At 35.8% G+C, this 12,853-nt stretch overlaps 1 pseudogene; it reads right to left on the bottom strand.

Annotated features, from left to right (window-relative positions):
• Positions 1-4,509: 4,509 nt before the first annotated feature.
• LOC138804414 (U6 spliceosomal RNA) lies at positions 4,510-4,606 on the bottom strand (annotated as a pseudogene).
• Positions 4,607-12,853: the final 8,247 nt, after the last annotated feature.

Here is a 12,853-nt window from a genome sequence, read left to right as displayed (position 1 = left end):
GCCTCTTTGAAGCCCCATTCTCTGAGGTAGACTTTGGTGAAGTCCCATTCTCAGAGATAGGCCTCTTTGAAGCCCCATTCTCTGAGGTAGACTTTGATGAAGTCCCATTCTCAGAGATAGGCTTCTGTGAAGCCCCATTCTCAGGTCTGAATGCAGGTATTCCATGCTCAGCAGACTTCACGGGAGTAGGCATGGCATTTGCCCCTATTTTATATGTTAGATGTGCCAGAGAAATTTCTTCTCATATAGAGAAGATGGAGCAGAAGACTAGTTTGAAGAGGACTGGAAAGACAACAAGAATACATATAACAATAAGTATTATGACTTCAAATGTAATCAAGTAGTGCCACCAATATAAAGGATTAAGACTTTTTAATCCTCTCTGTAAATCTGCTGCCAAAGAATTTATCCCCACGGTTTCCAAATGAGCTTGACTAAGGGCTGAGATGTCTTCCTGTAGCTATCCTATCTCATGAATTAAGCTATTGTCCTTCCAGAATTTTTGTAAATGCACTTTGGTAACTTCCCAATCTAAGCTCTCATTATAAGGTAATGGGGTAACACAAATATATTTAAATGACTGATGACAGCTACTGGGTTTTTAGATTATTGACTTCAGTCCTTAACTTTAAGACTACTTTTTCCAAAGCCTCTATTTTGTGTTTTTGTATTTTGGATCAATAATTTTTTGCTCTGTTAATGTTAGAGAAACATCCTTATTTAACTCATTAACAAAATGTGCCGGGCCTTTTCAACCAGCTTCTTGATCTTTCCCCATTTAGGTGGTGTTGCGGTTTTTGTTGAATTAGCCTGTGGTGGTGATAGAGAAAGAGTCTTTATCTTCTGCTCCAGTTTTCTCTGCTGATGTATTTTCATTTTCTTCCTGTCTCTTTTTTGGGCCCGAGAAAGGCCTGATGAGTCTGTTTGGGACCCAAATGGGGGATTCCGCATTCTGTGGGAAAACATAAGCATAGCCTCTCCCAGATGTTAACAGGATGTCTGGCCCATGCCAGGTTCCAGTAAGTAGATCCTTCCATTTTAGTAAAGGAAAAGTTGTAGTTTCTTCCATGCCCCAATGTCTCATCATTGGGGTTATTCCTTGCTCATCAGCATTGAAATAATTAAGAACCAGTAAAGCATGGTTAAGAGTGTAATGGGGGAAGTATTGCTTCTCTCCTCCCTGTCTAATTCTTGTCAATTGACTTTTTAAGGTCTTATGAGCTCGTTTTATGATTGCTTGGCCTTGTGGATTATACGGAATCCCTGTTTTGTGCACGATTTTCCATTGTGCATAAAATTTAGCAAAAGCATTGGAGGTGTATGCTGGTCCATGGTCAGTTTTTATTTCCTTAGGAATTCCTAGGTCTACAAAGGCTTTAACCAAATGTTGAATAACATCTTTCACAGCCTCTCCAGAATGGGCTGTAGCAACCATAACATGAGAATAAGTATTTATAGTAACATGGACAAAGGAGATTTTCCCAAATTTTGTTACATGGGTAACATCCATTTGCCACAGAACTCTAGGCTTTAAGCCTCTAGGATTAACTCCCATTTTTTGTGGATGAAAAACTTCCAGGCATGCCTTACATTCCCTTACAATTTGTCTTGCCTGTTCTCAGGACACTTGAAACATCCTTCTTAAGGCATTAGCATTCTGATGGTGTAGTCTATGACTTTCCTGAGCTTCTTCTAAAGCTGAATTACATGACTTTCCTTAGTTAATAAGTCTGCTAACTTGTTCCCTTGAGACAAAGGTACAGGGAGATTACTATGATCCCTGATGTGTCCCACAAATGCCTTTGTCGTTCTTTGTTGTAATAGCTGTTGTAATTTTATTAATTACTTTATTACTTTAGAATGACCAGTAACTAGGGCTGTTTCAATGGCAGGAAACAAGGAAACCACATAGCGGGAATCTGTGTAAAGGTTAAACTCCTCTGAATAATTTTGAAAGGCTAGCAGAACTGCAATAATCTGTTGTGCAGGTACAGTTGGGTCAGAAGATATTAATGGTGGTTTTGTACTGCAATAAACCACAGACTTTCCGCTAGAAGATCCATCTGTAAAAATAGTTAATGCCCCGCCCAAAGGTTCTGTAACCAAAACCTTTGGAAATATCACAGGGGTTTCAGTATAAAAGGATGTTGGGGCATATGAAAGCTTATTTTACCTGTGTAAGTTAATACAACAATTTTCCAATCATCATCAAATCGTATCAAATGATCTAATTGTTTCTTATTATAAGGGATAATAATGTTAGGTATTTCGTGGCCAAATAATTCTCTAGCTCTTAATCTAGCCTTTAAAATCAAATTAGCACAAAAAAAGGGATATGAAGCAACTATTTTTCCAGGGTTATGGCAATAATGGATCCATGCTAGTATCCCATCCTGCCAAAAACATCCTGTGGGAGTAAAGCTTGTAGCCAGAATTATAAAGGACCATGTTTGTGCAATATTAATTTTCTGTATTTTAGCTGTATTCAATGCTTTTTCTACCAATTTTATACAGGATAAGGCGGCAGGAGTTATTTTCCTGGTAGATTTAGGATTAGGGTCTCCGTCCAACATTTTCATCAAAGGATCTAATTGTCCTGTAGTTATTTTTAAACTAGGCCGAATCCAATTAATATTCCCTAATAATTTTTGGAAATCATTTAATGTTTTTCGTTTATGTATTCTAATTTGTGTCTTTTGAGACATAATATAATCATGTCCAATCACTTTTCCCAGATAATTTAAAGGTCATTCATGTTGAACTTTATCAGGAGCTATTATCAAACTGAATTTGTTAATTGTTCTTCCATATCCTGTAATATTTTTTCTGTCTTTTCTCTAGTTTCATCGGCCATAAGTATATCATCCATATAATGAATAATATATGCCCCTGGATATTTTTCTCTAATTTGTTTTATAGCCCTTTTCACATATTGTTGAAATAAGGTAGGGCTGTTTTTCATGCCCTGAGGTAGCACTTTCCATTGGTACCTATTATAAGTTTGTTTAAATTAGCTGAAGGGACACTGAAAGCAAATCTCTTGGAATCTTCTGGTTGTAATTTTACTGTAAAAAAGCAATCCTGTAAGTTTATTATTATTATGTATCTACCCTGTGGGACTGCAACAGGAGAGGGTAGACCTGGTTGAAGGGCTCCCATGTCATGCATGGTCTCATTAATTGCCCTTAGATCTTGTAATAATCTCCATTTTCCTGACTTCTTTTTTAATTACAAAAAATGGAGTATTCCAAGAACTGGTAGTCTTTTCTATTCTTCCCTTGACTCAATTGTTCTTGAACTAAGTCCTGTATGGCTTGAATCTTTTCTTGAGTTAGGGGCCACTGATTAATCCATACAGGATCAACACTTTTCCATATTATTTTGTCAGCATAAAGCTGTTCCTCAGTGGCCCCTATGAAAAATTTTGCTCCTTCGATGAGGAGTCTATTTGTACTATTTTATTTTCATGTCTTGCATGATGTCTCTGCCCCATAAAGAAAAGGGCAAGGTGGGAATAACATAAGGTTTGAAGTGGCCTTACTGCCCTTCACATACCCATTTGAGTCTCTGAGCTGACTAAGCTACATTAGAAGCCATCCCTAATCCAATTAAGGAAGAAGAAGACCCTTGCACTGGCCAGGCCATAGGACAATCTTTTCCAGCTATACAGGATCTGTCAGCTCCTGTGTCTAAGAGTCCTGTCATTTGTTTTCCATTGACTTTAATGGCCTTGTAAGGCCTTTTGTCTGTAATTTCCTGAACCCAGGCTACAGTATCTGTGGTGCCAAACCCTCCTTTTCTGTTTTGAGTCAGTGTGGGATTAAGCAAGTTTAGATATGAGAGTAAAATATTTGGGCAATCCTCTGCCCTTTATTAACTTGAACAGTCTCTTTTAGAGACCTTATCATGACCTTTATAGTGGTAGGCCTCTGAGTCTATTACACCTGGTAATACCTCAAAATTCTTTTTATAGTTTGAGCCACCAGTGTACGGCAACACCAATACTTACTGTAAAAAATTCATGAATTCCGTGGAATTCTTCCAAGTGAATTGCCTGCATTGGATGTCAAAATGTATTCAAGAGTTTTTGTATACATGTATAATGATTTCTGCAGAGTTTGTGAAATTTTAATCAGAAATAATTTTAACTTATCTGTTTAAATGAATAGTACAGAAACTAAAGTATTTCTGGTGCTTGTCTGAAAAAGAATATTTTAAAATATTCTATGTTTGTATAATGTGTCCTTTCAGATTGTATTCCATATAGAAAGTTTTAATTTCCTTTTTTTCCTAGGTCCTAATATTATTTTTCTTTGGGATAAAATGAAAATGTTGTCTAATTTCAAAAGTTTTGTAAAGTTTATGGTATGTAAAAGACTTTCTGAGGTGAAGATTTAATACACTGATGTCAAACTAAATTTAATTATATGAATTACGTGTTTTGTTACACTTGTTATTTTGTAATCAACTTTTTAATAACTGTTTTTCATTTCTTGCATCTGAAGAAAGAAAAATACGGAATACTTCACAAATTTTCATATCATCCTTGTGCAATTGCCATGTTAATCTCTGTATTGTAATTTGGGAATACCTGCTGCTGAAGCATGTAGTATCTTCCAAATTTAAGCAGTTCATGATGCAATCTTTATACAGACTTATATCTACGGTTGCCTACTTGTAATAAGGAAACTATATTGTTCCTCACAATGCTACTGATCTTATTTCCCTAAAATTCTGTGAATAGTGGAAAAAAATATATTGTTCATCTTAATGCTCACATTTGCAAATTTTTTTTGTCAATGACAATTTTAAGTCTTTTTCATTTGGAATTTGATCATACTTTCAATAATTTATTGCTAGGTCCAAAGGTGATGGCTTTTTCATATACTAATTGATCCAACTGAATTAGCTTTGTGGAGCTAATGGATTCAAAGTAAGCCTTGCTTAAGAGCTACTTCTAACCTTCTGCAGTTGACATATTCCCAAGTGAGGTCTTACTGGCACAAATGTCTACCTGACCCTTTATTCTGACCAATCAGAATATCTTACCCTGACACCATAGATTGTTTTACTTGAACAACACTAATCTTAGTTACAAGGAATCATAGAGAGATGAACAGTTCAGTCATAACTGTTCAGACTAGAAGGTATTTTATCAAAATATAATTGTTTATTATATCTAACATTTCACAAGTAACTAAAGCCAAGAAGGGGAAAAAAATTGATCATATTCGTGATTACTTAATATCCTGGCCTGTCTACCATCCTACCAGGCAGGAAGCAGGAGAAGTCCAGATGTTTCTTCTCATTATTAGGCCTTAAATTGGTAATGTTTTCATCACAGTGTTTTCTCTTGCCTACAGGCTGTAAATCTACAAATAGTAAAGCTTTAGGTCCAACTCTATCAAACACTGAGGTAGAGATAATGTAATAATACTTTAAAACAGAGTTGCCTTTGATACTGTAACCACAACAGAACAATTCAAAACATGTGTCTTTTTTCTTATAGTATATATAGTTATATATTTTATATTTATATGTGCTGATTTTATATTTCACACAATGAAACTTACTAGAATTAGTTGATAATTTCACAAATAAATTAAAATTTATTTATTCCAATAAATAGAATTGGAATATAAATAATTAGGTTTAAAATGTATATTAGAATATAAAAAGTATCAACGCAGTGTCTTTGGTATAAACTTGTGATACATTCAAACTGTTTTGGTTTTCTGAATTCACATGGTAAAAAACCAATTTTGTTTTCCTCTATTCTATAAGGGATTTTACTCTGCTTCTCTGTTTATTGTTTCAATTCACTGATTCCAAACTGTTTTTCTCCATATTTCTGAAGCATTCCTACTGATTATGCCCAAATTTTTCTGATAAGATGTCTAACAAATATTATTCTTCTGCACGACCCAATGATTCCTAGGATCCCAGGTACCAGTTACCTGCATCATCAGATAACAAGGGCAACACTTCTCACATAGGCCCATGCAACATACAACAAAGTAATTGAAGACCCATTTCAATTTCTCATTTCCTATATTTCAGGGCCACAGTTCCTTGAGATGCAGGATTTAGCAGTAAGCAATTGTGAAATGCAAGGCAACTTAAAATGAAAGATGAGATCACAAATTTTGAGAGTATGTACTATGATTCAAACATTCAACTTACAGATGGCCAGCCCATATCAGAGAACAAGTTCACAAGGTGTCATAAGATTATTTTTAATACCCCTCCCCTATGATTAATGAAAGATTTTAGTCCAGCATAAGTGGGCCAAAAATAGTTCCTGGAAGGATAGATCCATAATTGGTCTACCAAGATCCAGAAAAATTTACTTAGAGTTCAAATATAATTCAGAAAAACATTGAGAAGATCCTTAGTGCTGCAAAACACTGGGACTTCAGTACAACATGGTTCAGTGGTATAAAATGTCACTCTCAAACCAATGATAATCTACATTTAATCGACTGAAAGTTATTCCTTTACAAATTAACTTTTTAAAATCACATTCGCCACAATAACATTTGACAAGTAGATGATACTTAGTGACATTACAAGTTTTTCAAGTGTAGAGAGCAAGTTATAATAGAGTTGAATTATTTACCCAGCACTAATGCCAAACACGTTCAACCATTCATTGAAGTCTAGAAATAGTACCAACCACAATTTGTGTTTTTCAGTAGGAGCCTTCCGGAAATGTGTTAAATAGATCATCCTGCCAAATTTCAAACCAAAACGTTTGCTAATAAAGTAAATGTCATCATTTAATAAGGCACATTTTAAAATGTCACAAATAGTTGTCTTATCATATGTAATATTATGTTTTCCCTATCTGTGTAACATAGGGAGAAATATGACTTTAGGTCTTGAATATGGGTACTCATCAGAGATATGACAAACATAAAATCTGTCTTCTATTTCTATCACATTCCTATATAGGAATAAATTTTAGTTTTCTTCTTTTTCCAAAACTTATAGGTAGTAAAACATATTATACCATGTAAAATAAAACAATCACACTACTGTACAAAGCTATTTATAGAAATTGGTAGCTAGGAGTACATTCTATGCATTTTTTAACTTTCTTTTTGACTGAAGATTAATCTTCCAAATGGATGAGAATAAAATCATGTTTAGGGGCTTCACATCTCTTGTCTTGCAAATTGTTACTGCAGATGAATGAATTATGGAAATATAAGCTGACATCTGTTCAAGCATATGCAGAATGGAAACTCCATGAAATGTATATAAACCTTTCAAAGTATTAATAGACAGTTTAACAGGATGACTATCAGGAAGTTGAAAACAGAAAGAAATTATAGTAAAGACATAGAATGATTGAAAAATGAACAAGGGGCAAGTACAGCTAGAATACTCATTGTACACATATGATAACGGAAGTGGTAAATCTGAAATAAATATTGGAGAAGCATTTGGTTGAGAATGATGGAAGGAGTGACTGTGATCCAAGAGCAATGGACAATTAGATGGATATATTTAATTGTAACACAATTGCACAACCTTTTGAAATTCAGTTTAAAAACACAACAAAAAACAAAAACACACAAAAATCACAACCAACCAGAAATCTCTAGAGAGGATGAATATTTCCTCCCAAAATTTTAAGCAGTTAATGAAGGGTAGTCTTGGGAAAAGCAAACAACGCTGTCCAAAGAGAGAAGTTTGGGATAGGAGAGAATTTTGAACAGATTTAAATAGATTGTTATAAATCACAATCACCTACATCTCCTGCAAATAGTATCTTTCTTCTAGGAGTTCTCTGTCTGAACTGGATAATCCAGTCGTGAGACACACTTGATAGCTTGTGAAGATAGAATGGAAGAAACAAGATCAAGAACGCATTACTCCACTGGAGAGAAAACAATCCTCCATATTTTCTCTAATCTTTCTTCACTACTCTTTCTTCATACTTTTAAGTCAATTGATTTTGAATTATATTTTTCCTTCTTTCTTCTGGCAAAGTAATTGGTCAAAGTAATTCATTAAATATTATTTGCCATTTTCTTCTTTCATGCTGATTAATTGGCCAGGCGAGTCTATGAAACTTCCCTCTTGCACTTGGTTGCCATGAAACAACATCTATGTCAATGAGAAGAAGTCTAATGTAAAACTTTGTCTCCAGAAAACAGCCCTAGAAGCTGTGATCACAAATATTTGGCTGTATTTTTTCTCTTACCTTGAAAGTCTTCTTGTGTCTAAAGTGCCCACAAACATAAGTACTCCATCACTTTTTGGTTCAATCAATTCTAACCTAAAAGATATATTTTGCTAAGAAGATGCTTAGAGGAAACTGAAAAATACTGCACTTTTATCTTCTATTGTAAGACTCTCCTTAGATACCATATCAGGAACAATGAAGTTATTCTATGCAAAATTATTTCAATAGATTATTTTTCTCTTGGTCTTGCGTTTGTTCACCAAGATGTATGGAGGAGAGTAGAGTTAAATCACCTATACCTAGAAAGACAGTGTCTGTTACAAAAGGTCAATTCTTCTATGTCCTGCTTCTATGTCCTCCTCTTAGCTCTTGCCTGATTTCCAATTAATCACAGCATCTTGGCTTCAAGTCTAGTGAAGCTGAAGGACTATATGTGCTCCACCACTGTTAAATCTTCATGATTTGTCTTTGAAAACTCTTTAAGTTGCCTCTTTTGGATGTGGAATGTATTTCCATGTCTCCACCCAATCTGTTCGGCATTGTAGTGAGCCAAATAGGCTCTGTAAAATCACTTAAGTTAGTAAAAATATTAACACAATTTAGGGCTGGGAAGTTGCTCTTTGGTAGAGTGCTTGCCTTGAATGCCTGAGACCCTGGGTTTGATTCCTCAGCGCCACATAAGCAAAAAGAAAAAAAGCCGAAAGTGGCGCTGTGGCTCAAGTGGTAGAGCACTAGCCTTGACCTGAAGACCTAAGGGACCCAGGCCCAGAGTTCAGGCCCCACGACCGGACCCTCCAAAAAATATTAATATAATTTATATAAAATGTTTGGACTCCCTTCACTGCTAACGCCAATACGCTTAGCTAGGGCTTCTAAGAACTATGTTTTCTTACCTTTTCCATTTGTTCAATTCTTTTCTGAACCCAAAACATTTTGGCTTATGTAATAAGAGAAGTCTTCACTATCTCATGTTAATAAAGATATTATTTTTTGTGAGCCACTTAGAAATGTGAAATCATTGGTTTGAATTATATAATCAGATTTTTTTCTGTTTCACTGCTTCAAATGCAAAGACATTGTGGAAAGTGTTACAAACAGAAATGTGTAAACCCAACACCTTCTTGCATTTTGGAGGGCACTTTCTCCCTAAATATTTTGACTCAAATTATCTTTTTCAGAGAATTACTGTTTGGTAATTAAAGGTAAATTCACAAATTTTGATGTCTTATTTTTTAAGAACTTGAATTTAAATTCCAATACCACCTTGTTTCACACAGTGAGAATATAGTTCCTGGGTAAGGATGATTCCAAGGTAACCTACAGGATTTACAGCAATGTTTCTGAGGTTTTTTTAGTGTGAAAAAGAGCCATCTTCACCCACATTGCTTCCTCTCTACTAAGTCTCCATGGATTTCTTTGCATGAAAGCCTATTCTCCCAGGAAATTTTAAATTTTCTTAATAGGCTAAGTTGTTAAAAATTTTGAACAATTCAAATTTACCTGTCATAACCAATCCTAATTCCACCTTTACCATCCAAAAGTTAACATGCTCTTTTCATGATATAGTGTCCATGCAACTATTATTTTCCAGAAGCTTTGTACTGCCTATATATAGCCATATAAGCTGATGCTAAGCAAAATGAATTCCAAGATATGGAACCAGATTTTTTTTATTTGTGGTTGTTGTTTTTGTTGAACTATGTGACTTGTTTCCTTTGGGTTTTCCCCTATAGTTCATTCCTGCTGTATTTGATTTTGTATTGTGTATGCATATCCCTTAAATAGGGAAGGGAAGAGGAAAAGCAAAATGGTGAGACAAAAGACAAAGGGAAAACCAATGCAATAGCAATACTCGCAAGACAACATGTTGGAAATGTACCTTATAACTTGTGAGGGGTGAAGGGGTGAAGGAAAACTGTGAGAAAAATGAAGGAGGGGGTAACAAGTTTGAAATGTTTTTTATTCACTACCTTACAATTACTGTAACCTCACTGTACATCAATTTGATAATAAAATTGAAAAAATAAGCTGCGTAAAATGTAATTTTACTGTATTGGCACAGTAAATATTATTCTTTATGTAGCAATATTTTAAAAATCAATTCTATTTGACATCTAATTCAAATTGATTACCTCTTTTTTACCAGAGGGTCATCAACGTGATTGTTATCCAACTAGAAAATATTTTCATAATATACTTGCCGAATTTTTCAAAAAAGAATAAATTTATTACTTTCTTATTCTAAAACAGAAAAACAGTTTAATGCTACGGAAACCCATAACTTTTAAAATTAAATAATTTGTTAAGAGGACAGAGTATATATTTTCTTCAAAATTCATATGACAAATAACTACTCATAATTACTCATTTTTAAATTCTCAACATTCCATACGTTAGAGATTCAAAACAGTACTTTTTTGCATGTTATAAAATTCTGCAATAGATGCAGTTTCCAATGGAGTGTACAGATTGAGAAGTCAATAGAAAAATAGCCACATTCTGGTAGAGGATAAAACGATGAAGCATCTGTAATAATTTGTCAAGAGTAAGCATTTTTTTATCAGAGTAATCTGTTATTTCTATGACTATCAATCCCAACATTTATGCCATGAAGTCATCCTAGCCCAACATTAAGGGGCACCCTAAAATTCCTTAATTCATATCATGAATAGCTTATCTCTATTGTGAAAAATACTACACCTCTGCTAATGTGAAGCCCTCCGTGTTCTGGAAAGAATATCACAATAACCTGAGATTCATAATTTTTCCTCCACTGGTATTCTTGAGATCAGATCACTTGCAAATATTATTTATATTTATACTTTTTTAATTATCATAGATATTCAGGAAGCTAAGATTGGAAAATTATGGTTCAAAGCCCACCCTGGCAGGAAGGTTTCTTAGAATCTTATCTCCAATATACTTCTCCACAAAAGCCAGACACAAGTGGCACTGAGGTTGAAGTGGTAGGGCATGAGCCTTGAGCATAAACAGACTCAGAGACACTGTCCAGGCCAAGAGTTCAAGCTCTAGGCAAACCAATAAAACAAAAACAATGTTGAGTACAAACCCAACCTAGCATTTTTCTCAATGTATACAGAGGCACATAAATAAGGAAATGGCTTCCTGTGTTACTTAGAGGTTGAAAAAAGAAGATGTCACACAACTACTCTCTTCATATCATTTTAAACCAAACCCTCAAAAATTGTTTTTTCTTTTTTTTTTTTCAGGTAAGGGGTAGGTTTATTCAGTAGGCCTGCTGGGACCAGGCAAGGTTGGCACTCCACGTGGCTGGGAATTAGAAAGAGCTGGAAAAGAGAGGAAAGAGCTAGAGCAGAGAGAACTAGAAAAGAACAGAGAGAGAGAGGTAAGAACAGAGAGAGAGAGAGCTAGAATAGAATAGAGAGAGAGAGAGCTAGAAATGAACAGAGAGAGCAGAGAGCTAGAAACGAACAGAGAGAGCACCTGGGCCTGTGGTAGGCCTTATCTAGGGTATGGGTGGGGAAAGGTGTGGCCACATCAAATTCAGATGTGACCTCTGCTAGGTGTCCCAGTTGCCTAGGTAATGCAGGTACTGGGTGGAGACTTTGCTGCAAGGAGGGTGGAGTCTGCTAGCCATCCAGGAGTGGACCTTACATTCCAGCCTTTTAATAATCTTGAAATAGGGCAAGGATTCTCTCTGGCTACTTCCTGCTGACAAGGGACATCGACAATAGGGGCAAAAGGCTGGAATTTGGTCGCCTCCCAGAAGGCAGTGAGCAGTAGCTGTCCCTTGGTGGATTGAGTCCTTGGGTGAAGTCTGGAGAAGTCTCATGAGCATTGAGCGGCTGGAAAAAAAATACTAAACGGCAAATAAATGGCAAGAGGAAGGACTTGGGGCTGAAAATGTTGGTAGAAATGTCCCTAGCTACTTCTGACATCTGGCGACTAAGTAGAGAAGTCAGGTGACAAAAGGCAAGAATATAAATTCCTGTTCAGTTAATAGGTAGACAGGTATAACCATTGGCTGGGTAGGCTTCTTACTTCAACTGACCTCCCAGCTCTGCTTAATTTTGAAAGGGCAGGCACAAAGTAGCTGATGTGATATTATCTCCTCTTTGTCCTCTCCATGTTTCCTTGTTCCCCAGACTGGCTGAGTCTAGGTGCTTGTTGCTCGGATGGCTTCTCCCAGTTGGTATTAAAGATTTGAACTCCATGCCTGGGCAGAGTCCCTGAGCACTTCTGCTCAAGGCTAGTGCTCTACCACGTTGAGTTACAATAACACTTCCAGTGTTCAAGGAGGTTTGAACTCAAGGCCTGGGCACTGTCCCTGAGCACTTCTGCTCAAGGCTAGCAATGAACCACTTTGAGTTATAGTATCACTTGCAGAGTTTAGCTGGGAGATGGAGTCTTAGGGATTTTTCAGCCCGAGCTGGCTTTGAACTGAAATCTTTGCCACAAAAACCCTTTATTATTTCCAATTAAAGCAACAAGGAGATCAAGTAGAATAAGTAGAGCTTACCTGCTCCTATCAAGAACTGACCAACAAATATTCTGCAATGACAAAACTCATTAGACGTGATCAGAATTTTAGCCTAGCTATGCCCAGTATTTTAGAACCATGTAGTCAGCAGTAGAATACACAACACAAAACAAAAAAGGCAAATCTCAAAACCTAAA

The sequence above is a fragment of the Dipodomys merriami genome, unplaced genomic scaffold (genome assembly GCF_024711535.1).
Source record: "Dipodomys merriami isolate MVZ:Mamm:240054 unplaced genomic scaffold, mDipMer1.0.p SCAF_361, whole genome shotgun sequence".
Lineage (NCBI taxonomy): Eukaryota > Metazoa > Chordata > Mammalia > Rodentia > Heteromyidae > Dipodomys > Dipodomys merriami.
This window is presented reverse-complemented; position numbering and strand designations above follow the sequence as displayed.